The sequence below is a fragment of the Penaeus monodon genome, chromosome 3, assembly GCF_015228065.2.
Source record: "Penaeus monodon isolate SGIC_2016 chromosome 3, NSTDA_Pmon_1, whole genome shotgun sequence".
Lineage (NCBI taxonomy): Eukaryota > Metazoa > Arthropoda > Malacostraca > Decapoda > Penaeidae > Penaeus > Penaeus monodon.
The window spans coordinates 56,439,789-56,444,637 of NC_051388.1; the positions used below are offsets into that span (position 1 = coordinate 56,439,789).

The 4,849-nt window shown below is 35.5% G+C and overlaps 1 pseudogene; it reads right to left on the bottom strand.

Moving 5' to 3' along the window:
• The window catches only part of LOC119587956, an 11,608-nt pseudogene extending 7,875 nt beyond the window's left edge, over positions 1–3,733 (bottom strand).
• Between the last annotated feature and the right edge of the window lie 1,116 nt (positions 3,734–4,849).

The window sequence follows — 4,849 nt, forward strand, 5'->3', positions numbered from 1 at the left end:
GAATACAAGCAAAACCTCATAACATTAGTATTATACAATGCTACGCACCAACCAACATTGCAAGTGATGAAGAAATGGAATTTTTTTTTTAAACACTCTCCAAGAAACTTTAGACACAATCCCTAACAGAGATGTAAAAGTAAGCATGGGAGATCTAAAATCCCAAAAGTAGGCAAAATGATCTAAAAATGACATCTGTGGAAAATTTGGCCTTGGAGATTAAATGAAAGGTGAAGTTTTTATTGTTTTCTGTAGTACTATTAATCTAGTTAGCGCCAACACCTTTGTTCCAACACCACCCCAGACACTTGTACACGTGGTTTTCTACCAGACATATGATCACGCTACCAAATTGACTTCATTGTGTTGAACCAGAAATGGAAAAGTTGTATAAAAAATGCCAAGACAAGACTGGTGCCGACTGCAACAGTGACCCCCAAACTACAAACTATCGACTTTCAAATAAGACTAAAAAAGATGGCGTCCAACACCACCGTCTAAAGCTCAACTACAAAACTCTTGATAACAATTACAGAATTACAGTGTCAAACAAATTTGAAATACTCATCAATGTGAAGATGATAAAACACCAAATGAGTGGTGGGAAGAAGGAAAAGAACTCCTGCTGAGCGATGCTTAAGAAACTATCGCCAAAAAGAAAAAGACAAATTCCCCCTGGATATCTGAAGAAACACAAAGTGAAATTGAAACAAGAAGATGCCTAAAATCAAAGGGATATCAATAATCCGTTGAAAGAAGTAATTTAAAAAAAAACAAATACAAAAATTCAAAGATTATTCGATGAGAAAAGGGAAAAATATTTAAATGAACATTCCCAGAGAATTGAAAACTGTTCTGTCATAAAACAAATAAAGAACTCTACCATGGAGTACAAACATTACACAAAATTTAAACCTACAATGGACACTATCAAAAATGAAGATGGACTTTTTTTATTGATGGAAAAGAAGCAAAGATAGATGGAATCAATATTGTTCCAACCTATACAAAAAGAATAAAGATCTAACAACATTAATTAGACTCAAGACAGCGAAGATGAACACCGCCACTTTTCTAGATAAGTTATAAAAGCCATAAAAGAATTTAAAGAAAACAAGAGCCTGGGAATAGATGAAATAACAGCAGAACTAATCAAGAATGCTTGGGAAAAGTGTGAATACTTCTTCTACAAACTTTGTACGAAAATTTGGAATGAAAGAAGAGGCCAGAAGACGGTTTAAAAACAGTCTTTATTCCCATACCTAAAAAATACCTAAATAACATGAACTATATGAAATTTACAAAAACAATCATCGACTAATAAAAGCCATGTATGACCAACAACAAGCAGCTGTAAGAACCACTTATGGGTTAACAGAATGGTTTGAAGTAAACAAGGTGTACGACAAGGTTGCATTCTGTCTCCACACCCTTTTTAAAATATATTCTGAGCAATTAAAGAGGTGCTTTAGAAAATTATGAAGGAACTGTAGATGTGGAGGATAGAAAACATCAAAACTAAGATATGCCGATGATATAGTTTTTAAATTTCAAACAGTATCACTGAACTACACAACTACTAGATAAAGTTTGAGAAGCAAGCGAAAGGCTGTTTGTTCTTAAGGGCCCAAGAAAACTAAGGATCATGAAGATCAAAGATAATGGCAATGAACCGTGATGACATGTTACAATCAATGGAGTGGTTGTGGAAAATGTGAGAGAGTTCACTTATCTTGGAGCCCGTTTTAACTAATGATGATTCACTGGAGATAAAAAGAAGAATCACCATTGCCAAAAATGCCACAGTTGCTCTCATAACATCTGGAAAGACTGAAGCATTACCTTACAGACAAAGCTGAGGTATTAAACTCATTTGTTTTCCCAATTGCGTCATATGGTTCTGAGTGTTGGGGTGCTGAAGAAGATAGACAAGAAAAAGGTCAATAGTTTTGAAATGTGGTGTTACAGACGTTTTACTACATATTAACTGGAAGAATAGAAAACAAATGATGAATTGCTGAGAAAAATAAATTGTAAAGACTGGCTGTTTGGACACTTTTAACAAAAGGAAACTAAAGTTTATTGGTTTTGTGATGAGAAGTAAAAGTATTGAGAAAAACTTGCTGACAGGGATGGTGATAGGAACAGAGGAAGAGGCAAACCGAAGACAAGACTGAGCGACAACATCAAAGATATTTGCGGGCTGCGATGGTAAAAAGTGGAAAGAAAAGCGTAAGATCGAGTTGAGTGGCGAAGGATGGTGGAGAGGTCCACGGCTGCTCAAACATGAGCATACCAATTATTGATGATGATGATAGTCACTTATCTCTTTTTAAACAATGGTCTTAGATTTACCCTATCTTATTGTCATCACAATTTAAATGCATGTGATGTAAATATTACATTTCTGTCAATGACTTTTTGGTTGCTTATTAAACCTTTCTATATAAAAGCTTCTATATCTGAGAATGTAAAACAACAAGGCTATAAAAGGAGGGGGGCAAATAAGATTTCAAAAGAAATAAACATTTTGTATAGAGTAATAGCACACTGTATAAACACCAAGGCCATGACTATAGTGTAATTGAATTTCATGTAAAAGATAATAATACAGTAAACAGACTGAGAAAACATTTTTTGAATATACAACTACATAATTAGTACTTACATGAAATGCCTTGCTCAATATCAATTTATTTTATTTTTTACTCTGCCTGTACAAGCTCCTCTGAACAACACTGTCCATACTTGAAACTTGTTGTGTGGGAAATTACTGAATATCTGCATCTCAGGAGTATGTGGATATTATCAGAGATTTATTGGTGATAAAATGCTTGTGTGACGGCACCTCTCTGTTATTGTAACTGGGAATACGTCTATGTAATACTGGTTAGGCCTGTGTAGGCTCAGTTAGGTTTGGGTACCTTAGGCTAAGTTACTGTAAGTTTAGCTTCAGTAGATTAGGCTGAGATTGCTCAAATAAATAATGAATTTGAGGGTTTGACTGTAGCATCAGAATACTTTGATGTATATACTGGGTCTTTAAAGATTCTAAAAATCCAACAAGCATTACATGTATACCCTTCTCGAAACTTCCGACCATCATACAACAGGAAGGAACCTTCGATCAAAAATATTTAGTGCAATATCCAAATTTATGTGATGCATGCACAAAGAAATATAACTATGATAACTTAAACTTGAATTCTAATCTAAACTAATCTTAGCTGTATTATTCAGTGCCCAAGACCAATACATTCTTCCTGGCAAGACAAGACTTTTAAACCTTCTGGGAATTTGTCATTAAATATAGAAACTATAGTCCAAATTTCAAAGTCAATACCAGTGTCACCTGAAATTTTACTATCCCTGGAATTCGTGAGAAGTTATATGACACTTGACAGATTTTTTGGGGGACATTTATGCCTTTCGCTGTTATCAGATAAATGAAACCCCCAATAATCTTTCTCTATAGCAATGAATTATATCTCTAAAAGAAATCCCACACTCAGGTATGTTTCATCTCAAACACACACACTCACACACACAAACATTAAGCAAATTAAACAATAAAACACTAAATCATACGCAAATCATAACCATCTACAAAAGTTTTAAGAATCATTAGGACAGAATTATCTCACCCTTGACGATGGAAATGATATTCTCTGCTGAATCTGCTCCATTTTCTAAACACTGGCATTTATTTCCGCTAATACTTGAAGGGACCGAGGAATATCCGTGACACTTGAGGAACTGAAGAAACTGTGGCTGACACTCGAAGAAGTCCTCGCCATACTCAGCCTCAGCCTCGGCCTCGAACGCATACGTTTAGCACGGGGTTGGGGCAGTTGGCGGAGGTGCTTGCGAAAAGGCTGTTGGCTTGTTTTAGGAAGCTTAAGGGCATACTAGTATACGTGGGGTTAGTCTTAAAAAAAAAGAGTGGATCTTCCTAAGTCGAGACAAAATGTTTTTTTTATTGTTTTGGAAGGGGTTTGGAGCATGGAAAAATAAGATAGGTATAGTAGTAATCGGCAGTTGCGTGTGCCACACGTTTTGGACAAGAAATTCGTTTTGCGCGTCCGCGCGCGCGCACACAAACAAAACACACACAAACACACCCACCATATATACATATATACACACACACACACAACACACACCACACACACACACACACACACACACACACACAACACACACCACACACACACACACACACACACACACAATCATTGGTAATAATAAAGATTGGAAGATACACTATTCGTAAAATATAGCTCGTATTTACACTTCATGTGCAGTGTTGCGTGAGATCAATAGGTAATGAAAGGTGTGTGATTACATTTTTTTTGGGGGGAGGTGGAATAATATGCATGTGACTTTGCAACAGTAATTCTTATGTTATTGTCTCTGTAAGTTCTTGTCTAACACACACACACTACACACACACACACACACACACACACACACACAAGAAAAAACAGTAGATGCTTTCGTTTCTCTATGAATCCAAAATATTAAAGGCCGGTCATTAATAATAATAATAATAATAATAATAATAATAATAATGATAATAATAATAATAATAATAAACAAACAAATAAATAAAAATAAATAAATATAAATATAAAAACTAACCATCTGCCTGGTTTAAGTTCAAATGTGTTTGATCAGTTGTATGACGCAATACTCAGTAGTGATGATGAAAAGGATGATATTGTATGAGGCTACACTAAATGTATGTATGTGTGTGTTGTGTGTTGTGTGTGTGGTGTGTGTGTGTGTGGTGTGTGTGTGTGTGTTGTGTGTGGTGTGTGTGTGTGTGTGGTGTGTGTGTGTGTGTGTG